Here is a 21,443-nt window from a genome sequence, read left to right on the forward strand (position 1 = left end):
CAACATGATCGGAGCATGGAGAAGGGATATGTTCAACTGAAGCAAACGCAAACAAATTGCGCCATTCATTCGTAGCCACTGCCCGATCAAGTCTCACCTTAACACTTGCCGACCTACTCCGTCTGTTATCATATGTGAAAGGTAGGCCGGTGAACCCAAGATCCCTAGCTCACACATCTCCAACATGTCCTGAAATGCTAACATCTGCGGCTCTGCCTGAGGCGTGATCGAGAGGTGCTCAAAATCCCACATAGCCTCGTTAAAATCACCAATCACCAGCCATGGCAAGTTATTGACAGATTTCAGACTCTGTATCTTAGTCCACATTAGGTGTCTGTTCTCCACCCTCGGCTCCCCGTACACAAAAGTGGCTCTCCATTGGGCAGCTCCTTCTCGAACTCTAATAACTGCATCAATAAATATATCATCTTTGTCCAAATATCTACCTCACACTCTTCCCTCCAATATAACGCCAAACCTCCACTCATACCATTGCTGTCCACACCACAAAATCCCTTAAAACCCAATTTGGCTCGGATCCTCTTCATCTTCTCCTCCTTCTGTCTAGTTTCACACAGAAAAACAAGCATGGAGGAATGCGACTTACAAAGCGTTGCTAACTCTCAAACTGTCCGGGTGTTCCCCCCCTCCCCGGCAGTTCCAACTTAGGCAATTCATTGGGCTCGGCAGTCCTCTTCCTCGGAGGCCGCCTGTGTAGAGGTATCCATATCAACTCCCTCATTGTCATCCACCCCTCCTTCTCCCTGCCTTCTCCTCTTCACAATAGGGTTCTTGCCAGGTGTTGCGTTAGGATCTGAAGAAATCCCTTCCCCTGCATCCTCCCCATTCTCCAGGCGAAGAACAACATCAACCACCTTACCCGCCAAGTTTGGCATGGGTTGGCCACGGACATGGACCGTACCATCGTCACTAACAAGTCTCTTTCTTGTTGTACGTTCCTCCGCAGCCCTTGCCATTTTGTAGTGCATAATATTCATTCCTACCGTCAGCTCCACACCACCCTCTCTCCGAACATTATCAACCACCCGCTCATCTGCTGCATACGCTCTACCACTTCTTTCTCCTCCACCTCTACCTCTACCTCCACTTCTTCCTCCTCGATCCCCCCCTCATGTGAAGCCAGCTCCCCCTCTTCCACCATCGGCCCCTCCGCCTCTACCTCCTCTTGTACCCGAGCCCACCGGCTCGCTGACCCAATGCCACCAGTTCCCCCCATTCGCATAATGCACTGCCATGGACTCCATCCCCGCACTCCTCCACAACATGTCCCATACGGCCACAGAAATAGCAGAAATCTGGGAGCTTTTCATAGAACACCGAATACCTCTTCCTCTCCTTCAAAGTTATATGGACAAACCTCACTAATGGCAATGTGACATTAACAAACACCCGAACCCGCAAGTAGTTGGATGGATTAATCTTCCCTTCATTAACAGTCACAGTAAACGGAGGTTCTCCTACCTTCTTTGCCACCTTCTCCGCCAATTCCTTCTTCCTTGTCAAGCCGTTAGGCAAACCTTTTATCCTAGCCCAAAGTGGATACATGTTCAAAGCATATTCTTCCATGTTCGAGAAGCCATCATACTCTACCAATACCACCGGATCCCTTCTGAACTGCCATGGCCCCCCTTCCATCATGCGCTTCCAATCCCCTAAACAATGACATTGAGCCAAAAACAGGTTGGGTCCTTTGATGTTGAAGGTCACCCCCTGCGCACAAGCCCAAGCATTCCTCATCGAGTTTAGCAGGGAAGCATGACTAAACGGCCGCAGGGTATGAACCCTAAAAAGTGCCAGCCACCGGACGTCCTTGATCAATTCTTCTACCTCCCTAGACAAATCTAGATCTTCCTCCCCCTCTCCATGCAGGTTGAGGTTCTCGAACATGTCCTCCAGATTATGTGATGGGCCATACTGATCCCAGTCAGCTTCTTCGTCTTCCTTCTGATCATCATCATCCTCCCCCGCAAACTTCCCTCCATCTTCACCGTTCATCGCCGTCGCGCTTGCCGGGGCAAGCTTGACTCCCACTACTGGATCTTCAACCCTAGCCTCCCCTCCTTCCAGTTTCTCTGCCCCTCCGTGTACCTCCAGATTGTTCATATCATCCATGCGATCGCCGGAGAACAAAGCTGACTCCCCCAAAACGATCTCCGTGCAAACTCTAGCTCTCGATCGGTATATCTTACATGGGTTTTGGTGTACTTCAACGGCGCCGCCGAAGGAAGGGTTGGACCATAGGAAAACCCTAGGGGAAAACGATACTAGGGAGTTTTACATGGATGCTTTTGGCACAGCCTTCCAACTCTACACCACCATTGGTGGCTCGCACGTACACTCCTCCCCCTCCACCAATTCGGTCCTCTCCGACTCCGAGCAGGTGGCCGTGCAACGCCGCAGCAAATGGCGTCCGTCTCCTTCCTCGAGCCCTCGCTCGGCTTCCTCTTCTTCGTCTTGTTCTACTGTTTCCACGTCAGGTCCAAGCGCAAAAACCCGGGGCGCTCCCGCTGGACTGGCCCCTCATGGGCATGCTCCCGACGGTCCTTGCCAACCTCCCGCGCCTCCATGACTGGGTCACCTCCGTCCTCACCGGCAGCACGCTCAGCTTCCACCTCACCGGCCCGCCTCGCTCGGGGATGCAGCTCTTCCTTAGCGCCAACCCAGCCAACGTCCGCCACGTCTTCACCTCGAACTTCCCCAACTACCCCAAGGTCCCCGAGTTCGTGGAGATCATGTATATCATCGGCGGCGGCATCTTTAACACCAACGGCGACTCCTGACGCCGCCAGCGGGCCAAAGCACAGCTGCTCATGTCCGCTTCTCGGTTCCGGGCATTCGTGTCCCGCTGCACCCGCCGCAAGGTCGAGCGCGACCTGCTCCCGCTTCTCGCCCGCGTCGCCGACGCCGGCTCTGGTGAGTGCGACCTTCAGGATGTGTTCCTTAGGCTCACGTTTGACACCACGGCCACGCTGGTCTTTGGCCTTAACCCAGGCTGCCTGGCTGTCGGCTTCCCCGAGGTGCCGTTCGCGCGCGCCATCGACGACGCCATGGACGTGCTCCTCGTCTGCAGCCTGCTCCCGCTGTCCTGGTGGAAGCTAGTGCGGCGCGACATTGACCGGTTCATCAGCGACACGATCGCAAAGCGGCGGGAGGTGGTGAAGGCCAGAGGCGGGATCAAGGACTTGGCGGACCTGCACTCCTGCTACATCGATGACGACAAAGATGACGGCGATGCCAGCACGGTCGTCGACGCCTTCCTTCGCGATACGACCATGAACCTCATGCTCGCCGGCCGCAACACGACCGGCTCGACACTGTCCTGGTTCTTCTACCACCTCACCAGGAACCCGCGAGTGGTGGACAAGATCCTCGTAGAGCTCGACACCATCAAGACCACCGTCACCACCACCCTGGACGGCACGGTGAGTTGGTGACCTATGACCCGGACGAGCTCGGCCGGCTAGTGTACCTACACGCCGCGTAGTGCGAGTCGCTCCGGCTATACCCGCCGGTGTCGATGGAGCACAAGGACGTGGTTGCCGCCGAGGCGCTGCCGAGCGGGCATGAGTTGCGGCCAGGGGACAAGTTCCTTGTGTCGCTGTACGCGATGGGGAGGATGGAGGCCGTGTGGGGCAAGGACTGCCGGGAGTTCCGGCCGGAGCGGTGGATCGGGGAGGACGGCAAGCCACGGTACGTGCCATCGTACAGGTTCGCCTCCTTCAACGCCGGGCCTTGGACCTGCCTCGGCAAGGACATGGCGTTCGTGCAGCTCAAGACCGTGGCGACCGCCGTGGTGAGGAACTTTGAGGTGGAGGCCGTGCCGGGGCACGTCGTCGAGCCCAAGATCTCCATCATTCTCCACATGAAGAACGGCTTCAAAGCCAGGATTAAGAGGAGGCAGGTGATGAACAGCTGATTCAGAGTAACAATGTTAGGCTGTGTGCTCGCTCTTTGTATCCATCTTAATAGGCTTATGATTGTTTCAAATAAATATCTAGAAATAATTTAATCTAAAAAAAGTATATCTACAAATTATGGTACCTGGTATATTCGTGAGATCTTAGTAAATCTCAGTCGACCGAGACTTGTTATGTCAATCGATGCTAGATTCGTGAGATATTACATGAAGATCCGTGCAAATTTTTCTTTTTAATTTTTTAATTACATGTTATGTCACTTGACTAGGACTTGGTTAAGTCTCACTCGATTGAGACCTAACCTAGAGACACCCTCCAGCAATATACTTGTTGACAACAGCGATATCACAGTCTTGTCACAACTACTATCATTCACTAAATAGCCATTTCTCTACATTCACTAAATGAGATGTTTCCTCCTATTCCCACGCTTTTTAGTTTAATTTTAACCATCTCATAATTTTTATTACCATACAAACATCAGACCGAAACATGTTGATCTAGAAGTCGACGAATATCATTACCTAAGTGTCACCAGCGGGTTATGATCAAAAGGAAAAAAACATCACTGGCGGGACACATGTTGTAAGGAGAAAATAGGGTTTGACATTGCTAGAGTCCTATGTGTAGGGTCTGATTAGGCCGATAGAAGTACATGTTCTACTCTGATGAATGAGTTTATCAATCTAATTGAAAAGTGGTCCATAGGTTCAAATTCAAAACTCCTGTTTTGCATCTAAGAGAAAAAAGGAAGTACTAAACCTAACCAGCTGAAATTACACTCGCGTCGATCGCCTCCTCACCCCTCATATTCGTGGTCCCACACGTGTCTCCACCTCATCCATCCCCCAAAGTACCGTGTGTGGTTTCATATATTTCTTTCTTGTCTTTCTCCTCCCCTCTCTTTCCCCTCCCCCGCACGACGACACCCACTATTGCCAGACGCCTCCATTGCCACTGCCACTTCAAGTGTTTCTTCGCGCGGTTAACAACCCCTTGAACCACCAATGCACAACCACTGTCCAACTGCTACAACCCTCGACCATTGTTGCCAAGTTGCACGCGGGGGATGCTGTGAAGTGTGGCGAAGATGATGATTGGGTGTTGCATGATCTTCTCATGCATCATTTTTCACAATACCTAAAAGGTGAAATGGCGATTTTCACTTTCTCCAAAGTGCACCTCTTCTCAAACTCTCAACACAAGAAGTTACAAAGTTGGATTCCCATTTTAAGGATTCTTGTGGTTTTGAGGAATCCATCTACAAACTCTCACCTTTTCCCACTTGACTCTTTGATCTTAAGCTTAAAATGCTAATTTTACAAACGATTGATTGCCCTTCTCCGACCCTTACTGCCCAACTAAAGAGTAGCACTGCTAGGAAAAAACCTAGCAGTAGCGCTGGTTTTTTGCCTACAATAGCGCGGGGTGCCGCGCTACTGATACGGCGCTACAGCTAAGGGTTAGCAGTAGCGTTGGTCTAGACACGCTACTGCTATACGCACTTAGCGGTAGCACATTTTCGTAGGAAGCGCTACTGGTAAATACTAGCAGCGCGCCTCTGTGCCCGCGCCACTACTATTATTGCGTATTCTATTTCTTTTTCATTTTATATCGCATTCATACATCATTATACAAGTTTTCATACAATAGCAACTTAGAGATTGTTTTTACATCATAATGAATTATTACATCACTGGGTGCGGACTAGTTTCAAGTAGATGGTTCCATCCACTTGAAACTAATCCGCGGTTCTTTCACCCAATGATATAATAAATCATCATAATCATCATATCATTACCAACTTATCATCATAATACATCATTATCATATAACAACTCCTCATGATCATCATTTTCGTCAATGAGACATCATATAGCAAGTTGGTCACTAGTCATAATCACAACTCCTCCTCCTCAACATCATCAACTCTAACACATTGTAGCACATAATAACACATTATACCTAGGACCTACTCCTCTCTAATAGGACCTACTACCCTCTCTTAGGTAAAATAGCATAAAACAAGATAGGCCCTGACTCTCCATTATGGAGAATGGGGATTATCCTCTCTCCAATTCTTGCGTGTCGCACAATGTTGCTTCCAAGTACCTCCCTACAACTGACCATACATTTTTTCCAATCTTTGATTGTCATGTCTTCATCGGTTTCAGAAATCCGGTATGAACAGCAGTGATGCGTAGGATGACCTGGCCGTAAGCTCATAACATCAAGGCAACCTTTCGGAAACATCAGATGAGGCACACAATCCTTCGGGATTTTCTGTTGAAAAACATAGTAATAACTTCATAGTTAGCAATGTAGTTTAGTTTTAGAAGAATTTATGCAAAAGATGCACGGATGTCGTACTAGTAAAAAAATCTTACCATGGCATCTCCATGGATGTTACCGTAGTTCAACACGTGCACTAGTGGCACGTATTGACCATAATGTGCAGGAGTTTGATAATAGATATTGTAATACTGAAGATAATAAATGAGATAAGATGATTTTTCTCCATATAAGTTAATTCTGCGCCATCGGTGTAGTAGGTTTTGTCTATCATCTTCCGCACATTCTTTGAAGAATGAAAATAAGCTATCAATGGAAATAAGCTGTCAACTATTTTGAAATAAACAATATAATTTACTTAATAACTATGTTTGAGAAACTCACATAGCAGAAGTGTATCAACAAGGACCCAAATGTCCATATTGTCTTCGTCGACGTCAGGATCACCAAGATCCATGGTGACAAGCATACCCTCATGGAAATCATATGGCTTGCAAAGTGCTTCCCAATTCGGACAACCAAAATGGGATACGCTCTCAGAAGAGATGGATGGAGATGGTAGCAGATTTTGAGCAGGGTATTTCCTATACACCAGGCAAGGCTAATGTAATGGCTGATGCTTTGAGCCGCAAGTCATATTGAAATCACCTCGAGGTTCGAAAAGTCCATCCCTCGCTTGTTGAAGAATTCAGAAAGCTGAACCTCCATATTGTTCCTCCTGGTGCACTTGCACCCCCTCCTCCAGAATTCCGCAAGATGAACCTTCGCGTTGTTTCCCAGGGTTCCCTCAATACCTTGGTTTTCGAACCAGATCTCTTGGACTCCATCAAGAGAATTCAAGGATATGACTCTCAAGTTGAGAAGATTAAACGCTACCTCGCAGAAGGAAAGCCCTCATTCTTCACTGTTGCTGATGATGGCACTTTGTACTTCAAAGGCCGCCTAGTGGTGCCGTGTAAGGAGAAAACCCTGGATATGACTAAGGAAGTAATGAAAGAAGCTCACGATACACCTTTGTCTATTCATCCCGGTAGCACCAAGATGTACCAAGACATTCGTCAGAGATTCCGGTGGTCAAATATGAAGCAAGACATTGCTCGTTATGTTGCTGAATGTGACGTTTGCCGTCGTATCAAAGCAGAACATCAAAGGCCTGCTGGAACTCTGCAACCTATCTCTATTCCTGAATGGAAATGGGACCATGTTGAAATGGACTTTGTCACTGGTTTTCCCAAATTGCAGAGAGCTAGTGATGCTATTCTTGTTGTCATTGACCGGCTTTCTAAAGTGGCACACTTTCTGGCCGTCAAAGAAACAATCACTGCTAGTCAGCTGGCAACGCTCTATATGTCCAGAATTGTTTCACTTCACGGTATTCCGCTGGTAATCATCTCAGACCGTGGCAGCTTATTCACTTCAAGATTCTGGGCAAGTTTTCAAGAAGCTATGGGAACTCATCTGTCCTTCAGCACCGCTTTTCACCCCCAGTCTCAGGGACAAGTTGAACGCGTCAATCAAGTTCTCGGAGACATGCTTCGAGCTTGTGTCATTTCCTTTGGCAAGACATGGGAGGAATCTCTACCGTATGCTGAGTTCTCCTATAACAATAGCTTTCAAGCTAGTCTGAAGATGGCTCCCTTCGAAGTGTTATATGGACGAAAGTGCCGAACCCCTCTGAACTGGTCAGAAACTGGGGAACGTCCACTCTTCGGTCCGGAAATTATCCAACAGGCCGAAGAACAAGTCTGTGCCATTCGCGAGAATCTCAAGACTGCTCAGTCACGTCAGAAGAGTAATTATGACCGTCATCATAAAGACATGGTCTATCAACCTGGCAAAAAGGCTTATCTTCGAGTCACACCAATGAAGGGTGCACACCGCTTTGGGATCAAGGGCAAGCTAGCTCCTTGCTATATTGGTCCTTTCACTATTCTCGAGAGACGTGGAAAAGTGGCATACCAGTTGGAGCTTCCGTCGAACCTTTCTCAGGTTCACGATGTGTTTCACGTGTCACAACTCCGCCGCTGCTTCAAGGACCCAATCCGAGCAGTGGATCATGAAGTGCTCGAGTTGCAACAGGACCTCTCCTATAAAGAGCATCCGGTCCGCATTCTCGACCAAGCTGAACGTCGCACACGTCAGAAGGCGATCAAGTTCCTCAAGGTCCAGTGGTTGCATCACTCTGAAGATGAAGCCACCTGGGAATGCGAGGATCGCCTGCGTGATGAATACCCCGAACTGTTTCCTTCTACCTCCTAAATCTCGGGACGAGATTTCTTGTAGTGGAGGAGAATTGTAACGCCCGGATAATTATGCTACAGTAATCCCCTACTAATGATGCCATGTCATCGCTCTTACTGTTGCTAATCCTCAGTGGCTTTCAAACATCTTTCAAATTTCAAATCCAATTTAAAGTCGGGATTTCAAATTTATCAAACTTGCAAACAAAAATGTTCAAGTTGTTGCAAATAATCATTTGGTAATAATGCTGTAGTAATCATCTTTTTACAAATTCTTAAGTGCCTTAAAATAAAAGAAAACAGAAATGTTTTAAAAAAAGGAAAGAAAACAAAAATAAGAAAAGGCCAACCCCCCTGGCCCAACTGGGCCAACCAGCTGGCCAACCGGGCCAACTAGCCACCCACGCGGCCCACCCCCGCTCCCCTGGCCTATAGGCCACTCCCAACCGAACCCTATCCCCATCTCCCCCCAGATCCACCCACGACCCCCACTCTCTCCCTTGTTTCTCCCTTCCCACTCGCATGGATCGGGGAGGAGCTCGATCCCACGCCTTCGTCGCCGGTGCCCATCCCCGGTGCGGCCCCAGCCGCGCCACCCGACGCCACTGCCAGCCTCTTCGTCTCCTCACGCACGGTGCCCGCCCCCTCGACACGAGTTAGATCGGGGGCTCGACCCCGAGACGCCCCGAGCCCCGACGCAACACCGTCGCCGTTCAAGCTCACCACCAACTCGTCGGTGTCGCTTCCCCGAGCCCTCTGCCGCCTCCCTGCGCTCCGCTGTGAGCCCTGTCCAGCCTCCTCTCTCGCCCCCATCGCCATAGGTTGCCCCGCCGTCACGTCCAAGCTCCCGTCCCGAGGAGCTCGCGGTCACCGCGCCCTCGCTTGCCGCATGTCCCGAGCGTGCAGGCCCCGTGGCTACCTCCTGCCGCGCTCGTCTCGTGTTGCCGTCCCCGTCCCGCGCCTGCCACGCGCAGCCCACGCGCTGGCCGTGCCGCGGCCGGCCTCTGCCGTGGCCGGCGTCGCCGCCCCCTGGTGGCCACGGGCGCACACAGGCGCCCACGCCCGCACCTGTTTCGCCTGGCCCGCTAAGGCCCCTGGGCCACTGACATTAGGGGCCCACACCCCTGTTAAAAAAAGAACAAAAAAACATAATAATGATTTAATTAATTAATTATTTAATCCTATTAATTAACCCTAATTAATTATGTTCAATTAACCTAATTGCATATTAGTCTAATTAACCCTGTTTAGCTAAAATGTGTCCATGACAGACGGCCCCACTGCCCTGTTTGACCAGCAAAGGTCAATGTTGACTAATGACATCATGCTGACCTCATGGTGATGCAGTATTCACCTTTTAGTTTTTAATAATATTAGAAACCAATTAAAACTTTGCAAAATCATATAAAATAATCCGTAACTCGGATGAAATTGTTTTCTACATGAAAGTTGCTCAGGACGACGAGACGAATCCGAATATGCGGTCTGTTCGCCCGCCACACATCCCTAGCATAGCAAACATGCAACTTTTCCCCTCCGGTTCATCTGTCTGACAAACGTCCGAAACTGGGAATACTTTCCCGGATGTTTCCCCCTTCGCCAGTATCGCCTAGCGCTGCGTTAGAACACGTCTAGCTCTGCATGTTGTCATGTTATGCTCTTGCTTGCTGTGTATTTACTGTTTTCTCCCCCCTCTTCTCTTCGGTAGACCCCGTGCCGGCTGCCGATGCCGCTGTGATTGACTACGTCGACGACGACCCCTCCTTCTCGCCTGAGTAACCAGGCAAGCCCCCCCTTTGATCATCCCGATATCGCCCATTCAATACTCTCATGCTTGCATTAGATTTGGCTACTGTTATTGTTTGCTCCTATTCTGATGCATAGCCTGCTTTTGTACCTGCTTTTGTTACCTACCTGCTTATCCTAAACTGCTTAGTATAGCTTGGTTAGTGATCCATCAGTGACCCCCACTTGTCCTTGTTGCCCCTGCTTCATCATCGACGCCTCGATCAACGTGATCGACGACCAGATCCCAACACCTCACATCACAGCACACCCCTTTTGTTGCTCGACTCTATAGAGCTACTATCGAGTGCCGAGGGTGATCCCTCATAATGCACTCCTGATGATAATTCTGTAGTGTAGCTATTCGGTCATGGTCATCGAGGGTGATTTCCTCTTTCACCATTCCCGATACGGCTCTGTCGTTCAACACCTCAAGTGTGAACCTCGAGGGTGGTCCCTCTTACGTTCACCTTGATGATTACATTGAGTGGAATCCACCGGGGGTGATTCCTCGGGTTTTCCCCTTGATGTCTGGACACATAGTTACCTTGACTTTAATTGAGACTTTGGTGCAAGTCGGGCGGGCCCGGAGAGCACCCGCAAGATAATTACGTGGCACGGCCGGGCATTCTAGGCCCTTGTCGTAAGTCCACGAGACGGGGCGATGGGGTCACTTTCGATCGTGAGTCTCTGCTCGTCTCCGCAAGCTAATAATACAGTATGGTTTGGGTATTTGTTCTGAGTTGGCCTCTGGCCTTTACGCACCAGCCACCACGCGAGAATAGTTATGGGCCTCGGTGTCGTGGTATCAGCCGAAGCTTTGTCAGACGTCCTGTTCAGCAGTGCGGCACGGCTGGGCCGACACCATCTTGTAGTGGTGGAGCCTGGACCCGCCCTGTACGCAACGATCCGGAGTGCAACGGGCGATGGGCCCAGACCCCGGAGTGCTTAGGATGTAGACCGGCGGGGACCTCTCTGCTGAGCCTAGGTAGGGCTACGACGTGTTGATCTTCCGAGGCCGGGCATTGACCCTAGAAAGGTGTGTCCGGCCAACGTGATCGAGCGTGTTGGAAAACGTGGTGCACCCCTGTAGCAAAGATTATCTATTAATAGTTGTGTCCACGGTAACGGACGTTCAGACTTATATCCTGATTTTATACGACTAAAAATGGATACTTAAGATATGTGGCTCCGGGATTGCTTTCTCGCAGGGAGTCGGGGAAGGATCTCTGGGCATTAATGTTACAACATGTTTGATAATTATAAACTGCTATCTTTACTCTTCTACATGCTGCAAGATGCTTGGAGCTGCGTGAAGATGCTAGTCTTCGAAAGTTTAGGCCCTCCCCCTCTATTCTGTCATTCTGCAGTTCAGTCCACATATACAAACCTTCCATTTGATACCAATGCATACTTAGTATAGATCTGATGCTTGCGAGTACTTTGGATGAGTACTCACGGTTGCTTTGCTCCACCTTTTTCCCCTTCTTTCTTCTTTCTGGTTGTTGCAACCAGATGGTGGGTCCCTGGAGCCAGATGCCACCGCCGATGGATGCTACTACGTGAAGATCATCGACGACCAGGAGTAGTTAGGAGGTCCCAGGCAGGAGGCCTTGCCTCTTCGATCGTTGTTGCTTTTGTGCTAGCCTTCTTAAGGCATCCTTGTTTAACTTATGTCTGTACTCAGATATTGTTGCTTCCGCTGACTCTTGTGTATCGAGCTATGTATTCGAGCCCTTGAGGCCCCTGGCTTGTAATATAAAGCTTGTATTATTTTGATTTGTGTCTAGAGTTGTGTTGTGATATCTTCCCGTGAGTCCCTGATCTTGATCGTACACATTTGCGTGTATGATTAGTGTACGATTGAATCGGGGGCGTCACATTGCTCGACAGTAATTTGTTCACCCAGCGTAATACTTATGCTATCTTGAGAGAAGCCACTAGTGAAACCTATGCCCCCCGGGTCTATTCTCCATCATATAAGTTTCCGATCTACTTTATTTTGCAAGCTTTACTTTCCAATCTATATCATAAAAATACCAAAAAATATTTATCTTATTATCTCTATCAAATCTCACATTTGCAAGTGACCGAGAAGGGATTGACAACCCCTTTATCACGTTGGTTGCAAGGTTCTTATTTGTTTGTGCGGGTACGAGGGATTTGAGTGTAGCCTCCTACTAGATTGATACCTTGGTTCTCAAAAACTGAGGGAAATACTTACGCTACTTTGTTGCATCACCCTTAACTCTTCAAGGGAAAACCAACGCATGCTCAAGAGGTAGCATGCCCTACCCCCTGGGCGCGCTCTCCACCCTTGTGGCCGCCTCGTGGCTCCTCCGACTTCATCTCCAAGTCTCCTGGTTTGCTTATGGTCCAAGAAAGATCACCGCGAAAGTTTTATTCCATTTGGACTCCGTTCGGTATTCCTTTTTTGCGAAACTCTAAAACAGGAAAAAAACAGGAACTGGCACTGGGCTCTAGGTTAATAGGTTAGTCCCAAAAAGAATATAAAATAGCATAATAATTATAATCCAAAACAGATAATATAATAGCATGGAACAATCAAAAATTATAGATACGTTGGAGACGTATCAAGCATCCCCAAGCTTAATTCCTGCTCGTCCTCGAGTAGGTAAATGATAAAAACAGTATTTTTGATGTCCGAAACATTCAACACAAAAGTTTAATATTGACATAAAAACAATGCTACCTAACATATTTATCCATGTATTTTTCTTTATAGTGGCATGAATGTTCATATCCGAAAGATTCAACACAAAAGTTTAATATTGACATAAAAACAATAATACTTCAAGCATACTAATAAAGCAATTATGTCTTCTCAAAATAACATGGCCAAAGAAAGCTATCCCTACAAAATCGTATAGTCTGGCTATGCTCCATCTTCATCACATAAAATATTTAAATCATGCACAACCCCGATGACAAGTCAAGCAATTGTTTCATACTTTTGATGTTCTCAAACTTTTTAAACTTTCACGCAATACATGAGCGTGAGCAATGGATATAGCACTATAGGTGGAATAGAAAGAAGACAAAAAGAGGGAGATAGTCTCACATCAACTAGGTGTATCAACGGGCTATGGAGATGCCCATCAATAGATATCAATGTGAGTGAGTAGTGATTGCCATGCAATGCATGCACTAGAGCTATAAGTTTATGAAGCTCAAAAATAAAACTAAGTGGATGTGCATCCAACTTGCTTGCTCATGAAGACCTAGGGCAATTTGAGGAAGCCCATCATTGGAATATACAAGACAAGTTCTATAATGAAAAATTCCCACTAGTATATGAAAGTGATATCATAGGAGACTCTCTAGCATGAAGATCATGGTGCTACTTTGAAGCACAAGTTTGGAAAAAGGATAGAAACATTGCCCCTTCTCTCTTTTTCTCTCATTTATATTTTTTTATTTGGGCCTTTCTCATTTTTTTGGCCTCATTTTTTTTCGTCCAGAATCTCATCCCGACTTGTGGGAGAATCATTGTCTCCATCATCCTTTCCTCACCAGGACAATGCTCTAATAATGTAGATCATCACACTTTTATTTACTTACAACTCAAGAATTACAACTTGATAATTAGAACAAAATATGAGTCAATATGAATGCCTCCGGCAGTGTACCGCGATGTGCAATGAATCAAGAGTGACATGTATGAAATAATTATGAAAGGTGGCTTTGCCACAAATACGATGTCAACTACATGATCATGCAAAGCAATATGACAATGATGAAGCGCGTCATAATAAACGGAACGGTGGAAAGTTGCATGGCAATATATCTCGGAATGACTATGGAAATGCCATAATAGGTAGGTATGGTGGCTATTTTGAGGAAGGTATATGGTAGGTGTACGGTAGAGGCAAGAGTTGCGCGGCACAAGAGAGGCTAGCAATGGTGGAAGGGTGAGAGTGTGTATAATACATGGACTCAACATTAGTCATAAAGAACTCATATACTTATTGCAAAAATCTATTAGTTATCAAAACGAAGTACTACACGCATGCTCCTAGGGGGATAGATTGGTAGGAAAAGACCACTACTCGTCCCCGATCGCCACTCATAAGGAAGACAATCAAAAACTAAATCATGCTCCGACTTCATCACATAATGGTTCACCATACGTGGATGCTACGAGAATCACAAACTTTAATACAAGTATCTCTCAAATTCACAACAACTCACTAGCATGACTCTAATATCACCATCTTCATATCTCAAAACAATCAAAAAGAATCAAACTTCTCATAGTATTCAATGCACTTTATATGAAAGTTTTTATTATATCCATCTTGGATGCCTATCATATTAGGACTAAATTTATAACCAAGGAAAATTACCATGCTGTTTACAGACTCTCAAAATAATATAAGTGAAGCATGAGAGTTCATCAATTTCTATAAAATAAAACCACCGCCGTGCTCTAAATAGATATAAGTGAAGCACTAGAGCAATATTGCATAGCTCAAAAGATATAAGGGAAGCACATAGAGTATTCTAATAAATCACGATTCATGTGTGTCTCTCTCAAAAGGTGTCTACAACAAGGATGATTATGGCAAACTAAAAATAAAGACTTAAATAATACAAGACGCTCCAAGCAAAACACATATCATGTGGTGAATAAAAATATAGCCTCAAGTAAAGTTACCGATAGACAAAGACGAAAGAGGGGATGCCTTCCGGGGCATCCCCAAGCTTAGGCTCTTGGTTGTCCTTGAATATTACCTTGGGGTGCCTTGGGCATCCGTAAGATTAGGGTCTTGCCACTCCTTATTCCATAGTCCATCAAATCTTTACCCAAAACTTGAAAACTTCACAACACAAAACTCAACAGAAAATTTCATAAGCTCCGTTAGTACAAGAAAATAAATCACCACTTTATGATACTGTTGGAAACTCATTCTTTATTTATATTTGTGTAATATCTACTGCACTACAACTTTTCCATGTTTCATACCCCCCGATAGTACTCATAGATTCATCAAAATAAGCAAACAACACATAGAAAACAGAATCTGTGAAAAACAGAACAGTCTGTAGAAATCTGTAACTCTCGAATACTTCTGTAACTCCAATTTTTTTGAAAAATTAGGATAACCTAGGCAATTTGTGCACCAATCCAGAGCAAAACGAATCAGGCCAAAAGCACGTTTCAATAAAATCTAGGAAATTATTTACTGGGTGCAAAAGTTTCTGTTTTTTAGCAAGATCAAAACAACTATCACCGTAAGCTATCCTAAAGGTCTTACTTGGCACAAACACTAACTAAAACACAAAACCACATCTAACCAGAGGCTAGATGAATTATTCAAAGCAAACCAGGGACAAAAAGTGAAGAACAAAAATAAAATTGGGTTGCCTCCCAACAAGCGCTATTGTTTAACGCCCTTAGCTAGGCATAAAAACACGAATATATCTAGATATTGTCGTAGTAATAACAAGGAAAATCTCGAAAATCATCTCATTTTTCCTTCGTTCAGCAACAAGTTTTCTTCGTGGTAAGCAAAATTAATCAAAAGGGCTAAATTTAATGGGAAAAGAATACCCTCGATCAAGCTCGAGAGGAATTGTTTCCTCCTTTGGCCCTTCATATTGTATAACCAACTCATCGTTGTAAGCATTTGTTGGCAAAAAGTCATGAGCTTATATCCAAGAGAGAAACCCAATCCGTTATTTTGTACAGAAAAATTATCATTAAGCTCAGAAATCTTATCAACTAAAACATCTGTAGGGACTCTCTTCCTTGAATTTTCATTATAAGCAACATGATCTAGAGATTGTAAACGCATTATGTCCTCTTGGTTAAAGAGAATTGCCTCTATGGGAGGATGACCACCATCTACTTTATAATGTGCGAAAATTTCACTAGCTTCTTTCATAATAAATGTAAACTCATGTGCTGGAAATATAGTGGAGGCGCGCTTAACAGAAGAATGCTCAATATTAGAAAACTCTAGAAAAATTCTTTGTATGGATGGATGCATTGGTACAAATTGTCTTTCAAGTTCAATCACGAGCAAAGATATAGCATCGGCAAGACTACTAGTTTTATGGAGAATAGATCCACCCATCAAGGGTAACGCACCGACACAAGTAAAGAAATCTTGAATAACTACTTTTCCAATAATATTGCCGCTACCAATGCGAAGTTTTTTAGTGTGCAAAATAGTAGATTCATCATGCGGATTAGTATTAGCAAAAGCATCAAAGTTCCCCCATTGGTACTACTATCCTTTTCAGCAATAACCTTCCCAATTTCAGACATGGTGGCGACAAACCAATCTAGTAACCGAGCACACGCAAAGCGAACGAAAAAAAGGCGAATGGCAGAAGGGCGAAGAAAAGGCAAATCTTTTCGAAAATCATTTTAGAAGTGGGGGAGAGAAAAATTAAACACGACTGGCGAATAATGTAATGCAAGAGATGAGAGTTTATGATGCGTACTTGGTAAGTCTTGACTTGGCGTAGATCTCCCCGGCAACGGCGCCAGAAATTCTTCCTACTACTTCTTGAGATTGCGTTGGTTTTTCACTTGAAGAGGAAAGGGTGATGCAGCAAAGTAGATATAAGTATTTCCCTCAGTTTGAGAACCAAGGTATCAATCCAGTAGGAGACAACGCATAAATCACCGAATACCTGCACAAACAATCAAACAAACTTGCACCCAACGCGATAAAGGGGTTGTCAATCCCTTCACGGTTACTTGCAAAAGTGAGATCTGATAGAGATAGATAAACGATAAAGTAAATATTTTTTGTATTTTTGGTTTATAGATCGGAAAGTAAAAGATTGCAAGAATAGTAGATCGGAAACTAGAATTGTAGATAGGAAAATTGTATGATGGAAAAGAGACCCGGGGGCCATAGGTTTCACAAGAGGCTTCTCTCAAGATAGAAAATAATAGGGTGGGTGGAAAAATTACTGCAGAGAAATTGATATAAAAGCGCAAAGGTATGACGATATCTAAGGCAATGATCATGAACATGGGCATCATGTCAGTGTCAAGCCCGTTGGGCGCGCCCTCCACCCTTGTGGCTGCCTCGTGGATCCTCGAACTTCATCTCCAAGTCTCCTGGTTTGCTTATGGTCCAAGAAAGTTCACCGCGAAAGTTTTATTCTGTTTGGTATTCCTTTTCTGCAAAACTCTAAACAGGGAAAAAACAGGAACTGGCACTGGGCTCTAGGTTAATAGGTTAGTCCCAAAAATAATATAAAATAGCATAATAATGCATATAAAACATCCAAAACAGATAATATAATAGCATGGAACAATAAAAAATTATAGATACGTTAGAGACGTATCAAGCATCCCCAAGCCTAATTCCTGCTCGTCTCGAGTAGGTAAATGATAAAAATAGAATTTTTGATGTGAACTGCTACCTAACATATTTATCCATGTAATTTCCTTTGTTGTGGCATGAATGTTTAGATCGGAGAGATTCAAAACAAAAGTTTAATAATGACATAAAAATGATAATACTTCAAGCATACTAATAAAACAATCATGTCTTCTCAAAATAACATGGCAAAAGAAAGCTATCCCTACAAAATCATATAGTCTGGCTATGCTCCATCTCATTACACAAAATATTTAAATCATGCACAACCCCGATGACAAGCCAAGCAATTGTTTCATACTACTGATGTTCTAAAAAATTTCAAACTTTCACGCAATACATGAGCGTGAGCCATGTATATAGCACTATAGGTGGAATAGAATATGGTGGTTGTGGAGAAGACAAAAAGAGGGAGATAGTCTCACATCAACTAGGTGTATCAACGGGCTATGGAGATGCCCATCAATAGATATCAATGTGAGTGAGTAGTGATTGCCATGCAAGGGATGCACTAGAGCTATAAGTTTATGAAAGATCAAAAAGAAAACTAAGTGGGTGTGCATCCAAGTCGCTTGCTCACGGCGACCTAGAGAAATTTGAGGAAGCCCATCATTGGAATATACAAGCCAAGTTCTATAATGAAAAATGTCCACTAGTATATGAAAGTGATATCATAGGAGACTCTCTAGCATGAAGATCATGATGCTACTTTGAAGCACAAGTGTGGAAAAAGGATAGTAACATTGCCCCTTCTCTCTTTTTCTCTCATTTATATTTTTTTATTTGGGCCTTTCTCTTTTTTTGGTTTGTTTTTTTCTTTTTTTCGTCTGGAGTCTAATCCCGACTTGTGGGGGAATCATAGTCTCCATCATCCTTTCCTCACTGGGAAAATGCTCTAATAATGCAGATCATCACATTTTTATTTACTTACAACTCAAGAATTACAACTCGATACTTAGAACAAAATATGACTCTATATGAATTCCTCTGGCGGTGTACCGGGATGTGCAATGAATAAAGAGTGACATGTATGAAAGAATTATGAAAGGTGGCTTTGCCACAAATACGATGTAAACTACATGATCATGCAAAGCAATATGAAAATGATGAAGCGTGTCATAATAAACAGAACGATGGAAAGTTGCATGGCAATATATCTCGAAATGTCTATGGAAATGCCATAATAGGTAGGTATGGTGGTTGTTTTGAGGAAGGTATATGGTGGGTGTATGGTACCAGCGAGAGTTGTGTGGCACAAGATAGTCTAGCAATGGTGGGAGGGTGAGAGTGCGTATAATCCATGGACTCAACATTAGTCATAAAGAACTCACACACTTATTGCAAAAACCTATTAGTTATCGAAACAAAGTACTACGCGCATGCTCCTAGGGGATAGATTGGTAGGAAAAGACCATCGCTCGTCCCCGACCGCCACTTATAAGGAAGACAATCAAAAAATAAATCATGCTCCGACTTCGTCACATAACGGTACACCATATGTGGATGCTACGGGAATCACAAACTTTAACACAAGCATCTCTCAAATTCACAATTACTCACTAGAATGACTCTAATATCACCATCTTCATATCTCAAAACAATCATAAAGAATCAAACTTCTCATAGTATTCAATGCACTTTATATGAAAGTTTTTATTATATCCATCTTGGATGCCTATCATATTAGGACTAAATTTATAACAAAGCAAATTACCATGCTGTTTAGAGACTCTCAAAATAATATAAGTGAAGCATGAGAGTTCATCAATTTCTATAAAATAAAACCACCGTCGTGCTCTAAAAAGAAATAAGTGAAGCACTAGAGCAATATTGCATAGCTCAAAAGATATAAGTGAAGCACAAAGAGTATTCTAATAAATCACGATTCATGCATGTCTCTCTCAAAAGATGCGTACATCAAGGATGATTGTGCCAAACTAAAAACAAAGACTCAAATCATACAAGACGCTCCAAGCAAAACACATATCATGTGGTGAATAAAAATATAGCCTGAAGTAAAGTTACCGATAGACGAAGACGAAAGAGGGGATGCCTTCCGGGGCATCCCCATGCTTAGGCTCTTGGTTGTCCTTGACATTACCTTGGCGTGCCTTGGGCATCCCTAAGATTAGGCTGTTGCAACTCGTTATTCCATAGTCCATCAAATCCTTACCCAAAACTTTAAAACTTCACGACACAAAACTCGACACAACATCTCATAAGCTCTGTAAGTACAAGAAAATAAATCACCACTTTATGATACTGTTGCAAACTCATTCTTTATTTATATTTGTGTAATATCTACTATATTACAACTTTTCCATGGTTCATACCCTGATACTACCCATATATTCATCAAAATAAGCAAACAACACAAAGAAAACATAATCTGTGAAAAACAGAACAGTCTGTAGCAATCTGTAACTCATGAATACTTCTATAACTCCAAAAATTCTGAAAATTTAGGACAACCTGGGCAATTTGTGCACCAATCCAGAGCAAAACGAGTCCGGCCAAAAGCACGTTTCAATAAAATCTAGGGAATTATTTACTGGTTGCAAAAGTTTCTGTTTTTAGCAGGATCAAAACAACTATCACCGTAAGCTATCCTAAAGGTCTTACTTGGCACAAACACTAACTAAAACAAAAAAACACATATAACCAAAGGCTAGATGAATTATTCAAAACAAAACAGGAATAAAAAGCGAAGAACAAAAATAAAATTGGGTTGCCTCCCAACAAGCGCTATTGTATAACGCCCTTAGCTAGGCATAAAAACATGAATAGATCTAGGTATTGTCATAGTAATAATAAGGAAAATCTCGAAAATCATCTCATTTTCCCTTCGTTCAGCAACAAGTTTTCTTTGTGGTAAGCAAAATTAATCAAAAGGGCTAAATTTAATGGGAAAAGAATATCCTAGATCAAGATCGGGAGGAATTGTTTCCTCCTTTGGCCCTTCATATTGTATAACCAACTCATCGTTGTAAGCATTCTTTTGGCAAAAAGTCATGAGCTTATTTCCAAGAGAGAAACCCAATCCGTTATTTTGTACAGCAAAATTATCGTTAAGCTCAGAAATCTTATCAACTAAAACATCTGTAGGGACTCTCTTCCTTGAATTTTCATTATAAGCAACATGATCTAGAGATTGTAAACGCATTATGTCCTCTTGGTTAAAGAGAATTGTCTCTATGGGAGGACGACCACCATCTACTTTATAATGTGCGAAAATTTCACTAGCTTCTTTCATAATAAATGTAAACTCATGTGCTGCAAATATAGTGGCGGCGCGCTTAACAGAAGAATGCTCAATATTAGAAAACTCTAGAAAAATCATTTGTATGCACGGATGCATTGGTACAAATTGTCTTTCAAGTTCAATCACGAGCAAAAATATAGCATCCGCAAGACTACTAGTTTTATGGAGAATAGATCCACCCATCAAGGGTAACACACCGACACAAGTAAAGAAATCTTGAATAACTAATTTTCCAATAATATTGCCGCTACCAATGCGAAGTTTTTTAGTGTGCAAAATAGTAGATTCCTCATGCGGATTAGTATCAGCAAAAGCATCAAAGTTCCCCCCATCGGTACTACTATCCTTTTCAGCAATAACCTTCCCAATTTCAGACATCGTGGCGACAAACCAATCTAGTAATCGAGCACATGCAAAGCGAACGAAAAAAAGGCAAACGGAAGAAGGGCGAAAAAAGGTAAATCTATTCAAAAATCATTTTAGAAGTGGGGGAGAGAAAAATTAAAGGAGAATGGCGAATAATGTAATGCAAGAGATGAGAGTTTATGATGGGTACTTG

At 44.1% G+C, this 21,443-nt stretch overlaps 1 pseudogene; it reads left to right on the forward strand.

The window, feature by feature from the left end:
- The first annotated feature begins 2,424 nt into the window (after window positions 1-2,424).
- On the forward strand, window positions 2,425-3,937 carry LOC119282306 (annotated as a pseudogene).
- Window positions 3,938-21,443: the final 17,506 nt, after the last annotated feature.

Source organism: Triticum dicoccoides, chromosome 3B (genome assembly GCF_002162155.2).
Source record: "Triticum dicoccoides isolate Atlit2015 ecotype Zavitan chromosome 3B, WEW_v2.0, whole genome shotgun sequence".
Lineage (NCBI taxonomy): Eukaryota > Viridiplantae > Streptophyta > Magnoliopsida > Poales > Poaceae > Triticum > Triticum dicoccoides.